Below are 16,110 nucleotides of genomic sequence, written 5' to 3' on the forward strand. Positions count from 1 at the left end.
TAGTCTCTGCGAACAACCCAATTATGCCTGTAGCATTCCTTGTGCCCAGACTTAGAAGGGTTGTCTAAGAATGATGGAATGGCAATGCTTCAACAGAACGATTAGCAGAGTTCAAAAGACTCAATGAAAGACGCTTTTCTGGAAAATACTAGTTCTAAAATTTGCAGATACAAATAAGAAGAAAGCCTTCATAACACACAAGAAAGCACTCAAAAGGGAAAATGATATTCTTAAAAGAGGACCTTGCTCCTATTGGCACACAAGAGAGAGGACATGCCATGCATCCTTGAGGCAAGGAAAGAGGGAAAGTAAGTTGTTTATCATGATGGACAAGTGATCATTGCGAAGTGTGTGTGCATGACAATGTGTCTTACATATGACAGTTTGCAATTGTAATGGAGCTTCGAGGTTGGATGCAGTACTTTCAGGACACATTCAAGAAATTGAGCATTGCTATATACATAGAGACATACTAGTACGTGGGCGACAGATTATCTAATGTACATGGATAGAGATAAAAAAGTACATATCAACCTTAGCCCAATAGGCTTGGAGGGACGAGGGAGTTAGGCTATGTAACTGTTCTGTTCATAGAAGGGCTCCAAGATGTGGTCCATGTGGTGCATAGAAATGTAGAAGCGAGATACATGTAGATCAGTGTGTGTGCAAGTAGAGCTAGGGATTGGGCTTCTCTAGGTCATGCATACACGAGGAGGCCACTTCAGCAACCATAGTGGCCCTTGGGGAGTGGGCCTGGAGAGATCCATTTGCAGAGACATCTCAACATGTGCCCTTTTCTTCCACAGTGTTCTCTCTTCTTCCACCTTGGATCCCTCTCTTCTCCCACACTTTTCTCTAGCCTAAAAGGTGCTCCTCCCCTCCATCCTTCCACACCAAATATGCAAGCATTCTCATCTCTATCTCTAAGCGCCACTTCAATCTTAGCGGTCAAGCTTTCACTCTCCCTGCACATCCAAATCACCCAATAACTTTTGCAACCATACTATCTCACATGCTGCCATAGCAGCACCTCTATACTTAGCCTCTATACTCAATAAAGCAACTATAGGTTGTTTTTTGTTACTCCATGTAGCAATTGCACTACCAAGGGAAAACATGAATCTGTTGGTAGATCTTCTATCAAACATGTTACCAGCCCAATTTGCATCTATATATCCAAATACTTGTATATCCTTACCTATCTCATTAAAAAATCCATTTTGCATAGTGAACTTCACATATCTCAATATGCATCTAATTGCATCCAAATGGGGCTTTCTAAGCATTTGCATAAATTGACTGACAAGGCCAACGGCAGAACTCAAGTTTGGCCTTGTGATAGTCATGTAAATTAGACTCCCTACTATCCTCTTAAACATTTGATGAGTTTTAAAGACTGTAGAGGAGGGAAATACAACTCTAAAGCATTTGATGAGTTTTATAGGAAACAGGACATTCATATCATAAACGTACAATAGAAAATACCCCCCAACCAAAATAGTGTTCCTAAAAGAAGAAAAAGAACGCTTTGTGAGAGTGCCCATAGTATGTTGAAGACTAAAAACTTGAGTGTAAAATTTTCAGCTGAAGTTGTCCAAACAGCCATGTATCTTCTAAATCGATCTCCAACCAAGGTTTTAGAAGATACGACTTCTTATGAAGTGTTTTAAGTATGAAGCCAACTGAGGCTCACTTGTGTATATTTAGAAGTATTGTGAAACCAACCTTCTTTCTTGAAGAGGGTGGTAATGACTTGACTAGTCAATAATTACAACAAGTAATTAAATAACCTAAATAGAAATGCGCAATTTAATGTTGGACAATGGACAGCTTGTTGGCCCCAAAATTGGTGTCCCTTTGCATTATTTATTTAGCTTGAAATGGAATTGGATGAAATGCACTTGAGATTCCTTCAATCTCCTTCCTTATCTAATAGCCCCTTGCTGTCACAAATGACTAGCAAGCCTTCCAACCAATTTACACCTTGGTTTGCTTGGGTATTGACCTTTAAGTGACCATTGGTGGGTCAAATTTAGCCTTGAATCTAATTAGGATGGGCTGGCTTCTGAAATCCTTGGCACTTGCTTCAATTCCAACTGTGAATTTCAATGTACTAAACCTTCAATCTTTTGGCACGGATCTCAAGTTGACTGTAAACCCTAATTATGCTGTAAATTAGGGTCTACAACAATAATCTCTCTACTATCCACCAAATTTGGCCGAAATCTAATTCTAATGGCTGACAATTGCTGAGATATGTTAAGACTAGGCTAGAACAAGGGAGATAGTGCTATAGAGAGAAAATTCAAAATTTCATCACAGGAAACTCTTCAAATTTCCTGATGTCCTAATCAGAAGTGCCTAATCTACTACCGTCTACAATCTCGAAGCTCCAAGATAGCTGTCATCAACCCAAAACTGCTATTGCTGGCTGCTCCTGGGACCTCTAGCGATGTCGCTTGCTACTCCTTGCTTCTATAGGGGCTGCTATGGCCTCCTCATTGCAACTCCAGCCTCTCTCTCTCTTCTTTTTTTCGTGAAGATAATTGAATTAAGTAGTAAATATTTACATCAAACCATCAGGTCACCATTCTCTCTCTATCTCTTACTTTCTGTTACATCTACTTAAATATTTACATCAAACCATCAGGTCAACATTCTCTCTGTATCTCTTACATGCTATTACATCAGACCATCAAGTCAGAATACTCAGTCACTCTCACACTCTCTCTCTAGAATTTTACATGAGGCATGCAGGCTCTCAAAACAACCTATTACATGACCAATTCTAATAAATCACACAGGAGCAGCTGGAGTAGAGCAAACAATCGCCAGCCACGAAGCAGCAATATTTGGAAGGACCAGGTCAGCTGACATCATAGAAGAGATTTTCCATAACACCAATCCACGCACACAGGCCACATGCCAATGGATGCCCGATACTGAATCAAAAATAAAGGCATTGCGAGTACGCCATATATGCCACAGGGCTGTCCATCTAAGGAAATGAAATAGGCAAGAACAATCTGAAGGCAAAGAGGACATATTTCCCATAATCCATGAACGAATTGGTATGCGGTGTTGGGTCATTGAGAACCACACACAAGAAATGAAATTCCAGATCTGTCGCACAATAGGGCAAGAGACAAAGAGATGAAGCAATGTCTCATCGCATGTAGTTCAAAAAACACAACACCCTGCAGAGATCTTTCGAGCACGGAGCACTTCTCCTATTGAAAGACCCCCAATAAGCATCCTCCACATGAACACTTTATCCTGATACGGAACCTTAGATTTCCAAAGCTGGATAAATCTTTCCCGCCACTTCTTTTTGCTATCCTTGAGATGCCAAAACTTATTAACCTTCCCCATGACCCATCTCTTAGCTTCCACCATCTGATGATATATCTAAATAGCTGACCTTTTCTGAAAGTCATCAGGAAGCACAAACATCCAATCACACCATGGATGCAAGGGTTGTAACGCAAGCAAAGAAGAGAACCTCTCAAGACAATCTTGTATTAATAACCAAATGTCCCTATATCCACAAGGCACCCCAAAGTATTGATGAATACGCCTAAAAGAACAAAGGCGGGGCTGCCCAAGAATAACACCATCATAGCCTATCTTTAACCCTAACCTAGCCATCCGATTAAACTTGTCTCGCTGCCAATCCAACAACCTTGAAGAAGCCAGTATTTCTCCTTGCAACGAATTTTCCTCCTTATGAATATCCGGAGAACACCAGATTGCAAAACGAAGCATCTCCCGCCAGGGAGCAATTAAATGAGAAAGAAGAAAAAACTGGGAGACCTTTATAGGCCTCGTAGAATTAAGTGCATGCCATCGGGAAGCATAACCGTGCTTCCATGAGAGATGCCAACCTTTTCTATGAAGAATTTGGCAATATCTGACCAAGGATGACACTGAATACATAGACTATGCAAAAGGGACAGCCTCAACGCGGCCATATGCAAATTAACATCCAACAAAGCTGCACCCCCCATCCTTTTCGGAGTGGTCACATGCTACCAGGAGATCCATACTTGCCCCAAACAATTGCCTTTCTTTTTCCACAGCATAAATCTGATAGGCTGGACCAAATCCAAAAGGGACTTCTTAGTCTAGGGCAGCAATGGCAGAAAGAATGAAATCATATTAATCATAATGCATTGAGCCACTTTTAGCCTAACATGTAAAGGCCAAATTTCCAGTACATGAACTTGTCATGAATTCGGGATGCCATCCAATCCAACAAGGCACGAGGAGCAACCTCCACACCAATAGGATATCCCAAGTGTCTAGTTATATTGCCCCTTGGAATCACAATTCCATTCCATCCCAAGGCTTGCAAATCATTCTGCGTACAAGAGAGAAGGATGGATTTCTGAGTATTAATGTGAAGACCCGATGCCAAAGCAAAAAGGTTCCAAGCCACCATTGCCCAATTGACATTAATATGATCCTCCTTGAGGAACATAAAAGAATCATTTGCCCAAGATTGGCCCACCAATTGATCACCGCCAGGAAGAGATAAGCCAACTATCTCACCTTGAGCTGCCAACTTATCCAATAATGAGAGCATCGAGTGAGTTACCAAAGCAAACAGCAAGGGGCTGACTGGACAGCCTTACCGAAGAGACTGAGATAAGGCAATTTCCTCCGTAATCCCTCCATTAAGAGCAATATAGGCCACAGCACCCTCACTGATGGTATCAACTAGAGAAATCATACGAGGCCCAAAACCCATTGTAGACATTAATTGCCGCAAAAATGACCAACTAACATGATCAAATGCCTTCTCAATATCCAGTTGAAGCATAACAACCTGTTGGCTAGAAGCTTTGGTATAATCGATTCCCAACTGAACATTCAAAATGTTGTGCATTATATTCGGACCTTTAATGAAACCGTATTGACGTGGATGAATAAGGTGCAAAAATACTTTCTGCAATAAGTTGGTAATAATCTTGGAGAAGATTTTATATAACGATCCCATGACTGAAATGGGTCTCCATTGTTTGAAAGAGGTTGGAGAGGGAACCTGGGGCAACAACCTAATGACTGCAATCTTCCAATCTGAAGGCATCATACCAGAGTTCCACACCTGCTGACACAATGGAGTTAGTGAGTCCTTAAGCAGTTGCACATGGGCTGAAAACAGCTCATTAGGAAGCCCATTCCAACCTGGACTTTTCCTTCGAGGCAAGTGAGACAGCACTTCTTCTACTTCCTCTTCAGAAATATTGGCCTCCATTAAATTCACCCACTCTAGTTTGACCTGATTACTAACCAGGTCACAAATGTATATTCGAGCAAAGAGAACAACATCTGAAAGAATCTCTTGCAGACCCAACAAGACCCTATAAAAGTCAACAGTCATCCGAATAATGGAGGCAAGATCAGTCACCATATCACCTTGCCCATCCTTTAAGTGCACAATATTTTCTTGGGCATATTTCTAATGCAGACAAGCAAAAAATTGATGAGTTTGACAATTGTTATCATTTAAAGCTTCGGCTTTGGCTAATAGTTTGTATTTTGCATATTCCTCTTCCTAAAGAGATTGGACCCTGCCTTTCAACCATTCAATGCAAGTGAGCAAGTCATCATCGGAATCCTCAGTCTGACACAGAGACAAGGAATGAGCTAATAAAGCTTGAGCATGTTGCAATTCAGCTCGAAATGAGGAAGCATGCTGAATACCATATTCTCGAGATAACGCTTGTGCATTATCCCTAAAAACCGCACATGCTTCCATCCCTCTAGATAGAGCCTTCAAGCTAAAAGAAGCTATCGGTTGCTGAACACCTTCCAAAAACTGATTTTGCTACAAAAAAGATTGATTAAACCGAAGAGGCAAATGGGCAAGGAGAGCCTTGAATGCATGAACAGGTATGTGGCTCATTTCCAGGACCAAAGGGTAATGATCTAACAGAACATGTTGTCTTTCCACCCACATATCAATGACTACGGGAAGAAAGGAGTCACTTTGGTAGAAGTAGATCGTATCCAGTCTGGTCCAAGTATTTGGATGTTGAAAAGAGCGATAAGTATATCCGGCTTGTGATGGATACAACCAGGACCACATGTCCTGTTTCAAAGATGCCGCTGCAAGAGCATCCCAAGCCTGTCGCTCAAGACTATCCATAACCAAATGCGGAGAGGTCGCCTGATCTGCAAAAACACAGGCATTAAAATCACCCATAACAAACCCTTGACGAGCCAAGGCAAGGCAATGCAGGACATCCCAGAGCTGACGACGATCCCTTGCATTAGAAGGAGCATACACACCTACAATCCACAAAACCTCCCCCTCATAACATATTTCCAGGATCAGAAATTAGCCGCACGTATCTTGAGAAACCAATGTTGGTTGCAGGGAGGATTTGACAGCCAACATAACTCCCAATTTATGTGGAGCCCGACCACTAAAAAAGACCGCATAATCCTTATACACATAAGATCTAGCCAAAGAATGTTGTTTGTGCTCCACAGCACAAAAAACATCCCAATTTTCGATAGGCACAATTTTCCACAACCGATACTGCTTGTTGCCCGAACAAATACCTTTCACATTCCATAAAGCAAGTTTCATGATCAATCAGAAAATAAGAAAAACTACTGAACCATCACTTTCCGTTTCCCTTTTACATCAATAGCCTTGGTAGCCTGTAATCTCTCCATTTCAGTACGTATAACATCTACAAGATCTGCCTTTTGCAAACCTACAATCGAAACTCAGAAAGGAAACTGCAGTTGCTAGGAGCAAAAAACGTCCTGAGGAGACACAAGCCTTCCACGAGCATCGAATTGCAAGGCTGAATCAGAAGTCCTTCTATCTTCCACTGCCAAAGTATGCAAAGATTAAGGTTTCATATAAAACCCCTTACCTCTCTGTTGGAAGGTTTGAGTGATTGGGGGCGGCGAAGGATGGGGAACATTCAATCAAGAATCTTGCCTAGCATTATGACGAACCACAATAACCCAAGAATCCTCCCAAGGAGACACATTCCGCCCAACCACAATCGAAGGACACTCCCCACCCTCGTGAGAATCATTCTTCTTGCCTTCCTCTCACGACCTTGTTGGGGAAGTAGCTCTGGATCAAGTACTGTTTGCTGAATCATCTGCTAAGGGTGGTCATTTCCATATCTTGATCCATAGGGCCTTGCACTACCTCCGTATTTTTGTCGCGTTCCAAAACAAAATGGCCCAACTGGCCGCATCTGAAACAGTGTCCTGCAAAAGTACCCCATTTCAACTCATACACCCACGTTTGTAAGCCTCGAACTTCAAAACGAATTTTTGTCAAGCGAGGTTTGCATGTATCCCACAGCATACATGCCCTGATCCTATTGCGGGAAGCTAGCTGAGGTTCCACCAAAACCTCACCAAGGGTTCTCAGTACCATAGGGAGGAGTCTCCAAATATGTGCAAGAAAATCCACCACCTCTACCCAAATAGGACATGCCTGTCACAGCATGTCCTAAAATTCTGCCATGGGCCTCCACGGGACCACATGAACTAGCTGCCCATCCATAAACAAAGAAATATGTTGCATAACAAGAGCTCGTACTTCCACAGAACGAAAAAGAACCTCAAAGAACCCCTTCAGGCCATCATAAAACTCTTCAACCAGGCGAACCTGCATACGCCCTAAAGCATCATCTGGGCACTGTTCAAAACTGACAAGCATAGATTGCAGCCAAGCACGAATTATGGTGATCAAAGGAGTCCTAGTAAAATAAAATATGGCTGCCCTCTCATGGAAAGCAGCTATCTGTTCTAGAACCAGATCGGTTCCCATGATTGCAACTACTTGATCCCCATCCGGTAATCTGTTAGCTTTATCCTCATTACAGTGAACATAATCCGACATAAGGTGATTGGCAGTGGCCAGCATGAACTATAAAGACCCATTAGGTTGCAGACACGAAACATGAATCTCAGGCTGAGGCAAATTCGGGCCGAAGGGCCGCTTCTTCAACCGACATCCTACGACGTTTGCCCATCTCTTCACTATCCAGCAACGGCCCGGGTTCATCAACCAACAAATCACCATCCGAGAGTTAGCCAAATCTTTGTCATTCCCCTGCCCGATCTGCTAATTAAGAAAGGCCATATCGATACCATTAGATTCCTGCAAATTTGCCATTGCAGAAGAAGCAGATTCCAATCCCAAAAGTCTCTCTCTCTCTCTCTCTCTCTCTCTCTCTCTCTCTCTCTCTCTCTCTCTCTCTCTCTCTCTCTCTCTCTCTCTCTCTCTCTCTCTCTCAGGCCACGTCAACTGGACACATGCGATAGGACAGGTCGTTTTCGTCCAACAACTCCACGTCAAGACGTGATCCCATTCTACCGACAGTGCCTGCTAGCCAACTCCTACCCGTCGGCCCCGCCATTAGATCCCTGGCCATCCCGCAACCCCTCGTCACCTGCACCACCTCAGCCTTTCGTCGCCTCCTTTATCTGTGCCACCTAACGCAAGCCTCTCCTGCCATCCATCAGCCCCCCACCCACCACCTCTGCAGCCCCCAGTTCCTTGCTGCCATCTCCTAGTCCCACAGTCCCTCCTGTTGCAGACAATAAACCTATCATGAAATGGTTGTTTCTCACATACACTGAAATGGTTATCCTCTATTTTGAACTCTGAATCGAGCTCCCCCGCAGGCCCAACACAAAAAGACGGAGTTCACCCGCAAAATGGAGAAGGTCCAGATAGAGCAGATGATTACCAATGCCATTAACAAAGTCAAGGAGTATGACAACGGACTGAGCATAGTGAACAAGCAACTGAACGATAAGATTGAAAAGCTGGAATTGAAGATAGAAGCCCAAGATGGGGAGATTCAATCACTTAGGCAGCTACTGACTGACATTCACCTCAGCCCCAAGCTAGAGGAAGGAGAAATTCAACCTGACATAACCAAGGAGCTCACCCGCATCAAAGGGGAAGTACAACAACTCCAAAAAAAAGAGGAAATGACGAAGGAGGCTCTTTCTTGGATAGAGATGCTCAAGAAAACCCAACAGCAAGTAGAGGAGACGGAGCAATGGATTCAAATTGCAAAGGGAAAACACCTAGCACACGCACCTACAATAACCATAATCAATGACACATTGGAGGAGGAACAAAAAAGGAAAATGAGAGCACTCCATGTTCTGGTGACGGGGCTGAAGATGCATGAAAAAGTAGATGAGGACACCAAGGTGCTATACACGTTAATGAATATTAAGAAAGCCACGCATTTCTCCGCTTGGAGAGTGGGCAAGAAAAGCACAGAAGGGGAGAGCTCAAAAGATCATGCACTCATTCTCCGCTTCCCCACCATGGAGGCTAGAAGAGACTTCCTAGCGCAACACCATACATTGAAGGGGACCGGTGTGTTTTTGGGTGACGATCTCACACCAACCGAACTAGCCCACGTGAGGGAGTGCATGTCAAAAATTAAGGCAGCCATGGAGGAGGGCAAACTCACCTTGTACAGAGGAGGGAGAGTGGTAGTCATGGAGAGGCGCCACAAATGACGGTGTGAGACCTATGGGACCAGCCTTACAGTGGCAGTTTGGAACTCCAATGGAGCCCTCCGATTGGATGTGGGAAATTTTGAGGAGACATTCAGAGGGAGAGATATAGCGTTCTACTCAAAGAGGCATCAGGGACCACATACGACACTTCCACAGGTGACAAGCTATAGGTGGGAGTGAGCTTGCAGGAAGGAGACACGCATAGACCACAGTAATCGCGGGTCGGGAGGAGTGGCAGTGTTATTCAGGGAGGAGCTACAACAAATGATCTAGGTAGTCCACAGAGATGAGCAAACCAGATACATGTGGGTGAGAGTGCGTGGTGAGGAACGCACTTTGTATGTTGCCATATGCTATTTCCTCCCTATGTCGTCCCGATACGCTCCACCCAAGGGGCAATCACCATATGTGGCTTTGGATGAGGATATTTGGGAGTTCTCGAAGGAGGGAGAGGTTATCTTACTAGGAGACTTTAATGCCAGGACAACCTCCCATCAGGTGTCTTTCTTTGATGCATCTGAGGAGATGCTACAGGAGAAGGATGTGTCAGAGCTACAGCTGGAGAGGACATCTCAAAATATGGGGGAAGTCATCAAATATGGGAGATACCTTGTGGAGATGGGCACACCACACAGGTTGGCCATTCTCAATGGCAGGGCTAGATACCCCCTATTAGGCACCTTCACATGTTATCCTCACTGACACGGTGCCAACATAGTAGACTATGTTCTTGCCCCACCGATGCTAATATCTCACATCCAAGACCTCTCAGTATCCCCACGCCTTCTCGAAGTTGCAATGGATCATGCCTACCTATCATTCACCATCAACCTCCAATTCACTGACACGCAGACCCATCATGGAAGTCACCAACAGCCAAGATACCTCTTTTCCACAGAGACAGAGGATATATATGAGGCGGAGATCCTTAGATTGTTACATGATGCAGACCTTGACGTTCCATTACAAGAGCTGACTCAACAAAACAATGAGGCCCTACACATCGCTACAGGTGTAGTCTTCCCACACTCACGACCCACACAAAGAGCCTCCATCGAGGCGACACCTCAGAACAACTGGTATGATCATGAGTACCGTGAGACCAGAGCACGGCTATAGAGAGAGATAGCGTTGGGGTCCACTACCCACAGACAAGCACAGATACTCTTTAGATGCCTCACACGATGGAAGAAGAGAACATTCTTGGCCCACACATAGAGCAAGACCTATATCAGTTATTCTTGAGCCAGCACTCTAGAGAGGCTTGGAGGTTTTTCAGAGAGCATTGCTCGACCACACCTATTACGTCCACCGTTGTATGGGAGGAATATGCAACTAGTCTTTATACTGTGGAGGGTCAACCACCTCTTCCTAACCCACTTGAGCCTTGTCTAGAGACCACCACTTTCTTTACAGAAAGTAGGGTCTGAGAGGCCATTGACAGACTTAGCAAAGGAAAGGCACAAGATCATGATGGATTGGTAGCCGAGCACTTGATCCATGCTAGAGATTTGGTTGGCAGGATTCCTAGCTTACATATTTAAGAGAGCCATGTGTGAAGGCCTACCAAAAAGTTGGAGCACGAACACTATTGTGCCTTTCCTCAAGTTAGGGGACCGTACTCTACCCAGTAACTATCAGACTATCATGCTTGCCAAGTTATATGCTTCCGTCCTTGAGCATGAGTTAAGCAAGTGGGCACATATGTGGGGTCTTAGAGCACACGGACAGGCTAGCTTTAGGAGAGGCTTCTTCACATTGGATCACATCCTCACACTCAGAGCGATCATTGAGGGAAGGGCCCATGCCCGACGGACCTACCGTTGCTTTGTAGACTTCAACAAAGCCTTTGACTACATTGATGGGATTGCTGATTATATTTCACAAGAAGGAGATAGAGGAGCTTCACTAGCTAGCACTTGGATACCTCTCCTATTGTATGCAGATGACATTGTATTGATAGCTGACTCTCTAGGGTCTACAGAGACACTTGGATGCATTACACTCCTATACTTTGCACAGTGGGCTTTCAGTGAACCTTGGTAAAACCAAGGTGATGGTATTTAATACTACACCACAGTGAGTCAGGAGATCAGCACCTAAATTCACATATGGATCTGAGGAGCTGGAGTATGTGGATTCTTATACATACCTGGGAGTCTTATTCGCAGGGCCCACCTTTTCTATGCAAGAGGCAACATACACTAGACTAACTCGCAGATACACAGTACTAGGTGGTTTGGAGAGGATGTGCTCACAGGTGTAATTCCAAGAACCCCGCACCAAGCTATGGCTCTTCGATACACTAGTCACATCCACTACTACTTTATGGAGTACGAATATGGGGGACCAGTCTTGACTGTCGTAGCAGATCAGGGCGCACTTATGACGGGATGGATGGAGGTCAATGGAGAAACCCCTAGTGCCCATGATATCCAGGATGATCAGATATAAGGCCTCAATGCCACATGAGATCATCAGAGCCGAGCTAGCAACTACACCGATTGTGGTAGAGGCCCTCACCCGATCGATCGCATATATACATAGCCTATGGGACTTACCGAGACACAGATATGCACGGTTGGCCCTTAAGTCCTCCAAGCAGCTTGCCAGAGAGGGTGATACTTCATGTTGGTATGCACAGATGTCGGCCTGGTTTGAGCTGCATGGCTTTAGCATGGACAAGTTACCCCCTTCCAGTACTCCCTTGATGCACCATCTCTTGATCTGACCAGATTAGAGATTCGCAAGATCATCAAGATGGATCTTACCCGGTTGGATATGAGGCGGACATGGTTGATGCCAGGGCAGGAGCTAGGAACAAAGATGGCTTTCTACCGAGAGCATTTCCTTCATACTACAGATGATGTTCGTCCAAGATACATGGACACCCACCTTTCCCATGGGATCAAATATACTATTGGCCAGTTGTGCACCTCCTCACATTAGCTAGAGATTGAGACTCGCAGATATCGATCCATCCCACCAGAGAAGCGCATATGTCAAATATGCCAATTAGAGCCAAAGACAAAGGAGCATTATATCTACTGTTGCCCAGCGTATTATGAGGTCCGTGGTCGTTTCCACTGTCTCTTTAGAGACGGATTTGGATCACTATCCAGAGTCATGGATTTTACCAATCAGCGATGCCTTGGCCTCTTTCCTCTTGAGATACGACGGCTTCGTGACATGCGCCTCAGGAGTAAAACTGCTCTAGGACACCGAGGCCCTTCACAGAGGCAGCTCATAGACTTCTTTGCAAAGGAGACTCAAAAGACTTCAATATAGTTACAGCCACAGTCCACACGAGAGCCTCTCTCACCGCCACAGTCCACACACAGACAAGGAGTTCTGATGGATCGAGCCATTCAGCTTAGCCGATTGAGACGTCCTAGGCCTCGACGACACAGACACCCACGACACCTTCATAGGCAGATACAAGAGATTATTGCTCGAGATAGAGCTAGGCCCTCCATACCCACATGAGATTGTACCATTTGGAGCTCATTGTTACTAGATAGAGCTCTATGTTTTATACAGTCATAGTTAGTTTCCTTTCTTATTTTGCTTTGGCTACATATTTTGCACAAACAGTTGTACCATTATACACATGATTGTAACTCATGGTCTCATAGGTCACTTTGGCCTTTTGTAGACGTTAATATATCATTTTATTTCATTTCATTTCTCTCTCTCACTCTGTGCAAAACCCTCAAGATGTGCTGCAGGCTCTCTGCACAGGACTTGGAACTACGAACTGACAGTTCGCTATTAAGCAGGCTGTCTGAAGTGGCCTTCACGCTCTTTCTCTCTCTCTCTTAGACTGTCACAGAGCAGGGCAGCATAGGAAAGAAGGACACTCAATACAAGGCGAAGGTTGTTCGTAGGCAAGGCAGGGCACGAGCAGATTAAAATGAGCTAGACGAGCGCATAGAAGCAAGGACCCACGGTGCCTTGGTCCGACAACGTGCTCTCTCTCTCTCTCTCTCTCTCTCTCTCTCTCTCTCTCTCTCTCTCTCTCTCTCTCTCTCTCTCTCTCTCTCTCTCTCTCTCTCTCGTAAAAGGTAATTGTATTAATTACGAAAAAAGTGCAAGATTACTTGATTACAAGATACATGACGACAATCTAAGCCATCATGTGAAGAGGTTCTAAGTACTACAAGTTGCAACGTCATGGCAAAGACGCAGAGGAAATTGCCATATGCCAGGGACGTAAGTCCTCCCTAGAGAGCAAATCAGAATGCTGGAGAAGATCTAACTGCCAATACAAGAGGCCCTTAAGCCTCGCAATATGCCGCTGAACATTATCGGCGGAGTCAAAAAGAAAAGCATTCCGCATGGTCCAGTTATGCCAACAGCCCCAATATCGAAGAAAATGATACATGAGCTTCATATGTGGTTGTGCCGGAGTGGGGTATTTGGGCTGCCCGAAAACCCAATCAAAGGGACACACGGTGAAACCAACCACCCCTTGCCAAACAGCCGACAAAAATAACCAGACTTTCTTAGCGATGGGGCAAGAAATAAATCGGTGGCGGGCGGATTCCACACTAGTGGTGCAAAAGAAACAGTTGCCATTGGAGATTCGTCGCTTGGAAAGAGCTGAAGCAAGCGGAAGACCACCAATCATCACTCTCCAAAGAAAGACTTTATATTTGAAGGGTGTCTTGTTCAACCAGCCCTCCATCACAGTCGCCCTCCATCATGACCGGGATTTACGCAATCCCCATAAAGCATTCGCTTTAGTAACTAGCCATTGATGATCTTTAATCAGAAGATGATACACTTGGTTAGCAGAAGCTTTGCTTAAAGTCAGCCGGCCTTGTAGGTCCCAATCCTGCCAAGGATGATCCGAAGCAAGGGCAGGAAAGGGCTGTTGGCTCTGGAGCACCCTCAAAAGCTGTTCCCATAAAGGCCTATATCCACGAGGGATCCTGAAAAGCCTCCTAGCTGTACGAAACGATATAAGCACATTGCGACTGGCAAGGGTGGCATCCGCAACTGAAGACAAGCCCAAACGTGCCATCCGGTTGAATTGTGGTCTAAGCTCATGTTTACCTTCCCATGAAAGTAAACGCGAGACTGTCAGCAATTCCAATTGAAAAGAGTTAGTAGCTAAGCGATCCTCCGTTGGATGCCACTGAGCCTTTTGGAGGACCTGTTTCCAAGAACATACCAAATGAGTAAGCAGCGACCAAGAAGAACTGGAGAACCGCAAATCAGCATTAAGAACATGCCACCAAGAACTCTGGATTTGGGTATTGCCATGCAGAAGGCCATGGCCCTCAAGGAAATAACGGGCTATATCGACCCATGGATGATGATCCGAGCACATGGCACGGAAAAGAGACCAACGGAGTGCCTGCATGTGAGTTTGGGCATCTAAAATAGCTCCGCCACCCATGCGTTTGAAGGTGCACGCATGCGACCAAGAGATCCAGGAAATACCTGCATGCAATGAGTCCTTCTTCCATAGCATGAAACGAATAGACTGAGTAAGAGCATTCAGAGTCGTAGCAATCCAAGGCAACAATGGCAAGAAATATGTGAGCATTGGCAACATAATTGTCTGGGCTACTTTGAGGCGAACATGGAAGGGCCAGGCTTGAGACTTCCAATACATAAACTTATCCACCATTTTCTGAGAAATCCACTGCAGAAGCTGCTTTGGGGGAACATCAACACCCAAAGGGTACCCAAGGTGCCTGACAATGGAGCCACGAGGAACAACCAGACCCTGCCAGTCCAAAGACTGCAAATCCGACTCCGTGCAGCTGAGAATGGCTGATTTGAGCACATTGATACGAAGACCGGACACCTGACCAAAGAGACCCCAAACATCCAATGCTTTTCGAAGGTTATCCTTGTCCGCACGCAAAATCATAAAACTATCATCCGCCAGGGATTGGCTAATGAAGTGCTGTCCTGTAGGAAGCGACACTCCGGCCAACTGAGAAGAGGCTGCCATATGAGATAACATCGAAAGAACTGGATGTATCGCAAGGGCAAAGAATAGAGGGCTCAAAGGGTACCCTTGTCTGACAGAGCGGGCAAGGACAAATGGCTCAGTAACACCTCCGTTCAGCATGACTCGCGAAGACGCTGCATTGCTAATGGTGTAGATTAGACGAGACATCCGAGCACCAAAGCCCATAGCAGACATAAGTTCACCAACGAAAGACCAGTCCAGATAGTCAAAAGCCTTTTCCAGGTCCAGTTGAATCAGTACTACCTCCTGATTAGAATGCCTTGCATAATCAATTGCCAGTTGAGCATTCAATACATTGTGCAGAATATTTCGGCCCTTAATGAAACCATATTGTAGAGGGTGCACAATGGCAGGGAGATGCTTATGGAGCCGATTCGCCATTACTTTGGAAAAGATTTTGTACATTGAACCCATCAAAGAAATTGGGCGCCACTATGTCAACTTAGATGGCGAAGGAACTTTTGGAAGCAGTTTAATAAGTCCTTCTTTCCATGAGGAAGGCATGATCCCCGTTTCCCACACCTGCTGAAACAAAGCCTGCAATGGTTTCGCCAGTTGGGTAGCAAAAGCTTCAAAGAACTCATTGGTGAGAC

General features: G+C 45.0%; 1 protein-coding gene across 1 annotated transcript in view; it reads right to left on the reverse strand.

The window, feature by feature from the left end:
• LOC148036020 (Galactose oxidase/kelch repeat superfamily protein) overlaps positions 1-16,110 on the reverse strand; it is a 148,477-nt gene that overhangs the window by 1,024 nt on the left and 131,343 nt on the right. The window lies entirely within an intron of this gene.

The sequence above is a fragment of the Lygodium microphyllum genome, chromosome 5 (assembly GCF_053477565.2).
Source record: "Lygodium microphyllum isolate KBCC chromosome 5, Lygodium_microphyllum_v1.1.10, whole genome shotgun sequence".
NCBI classification, from domain to species: domain Eukaryota; kingdom Viridiplantae; phylum Streptophyta; class Polypodiopsida; order Schizaeales; family Lygodiaceae; genus Lygodium; species Lygodium microphyllum.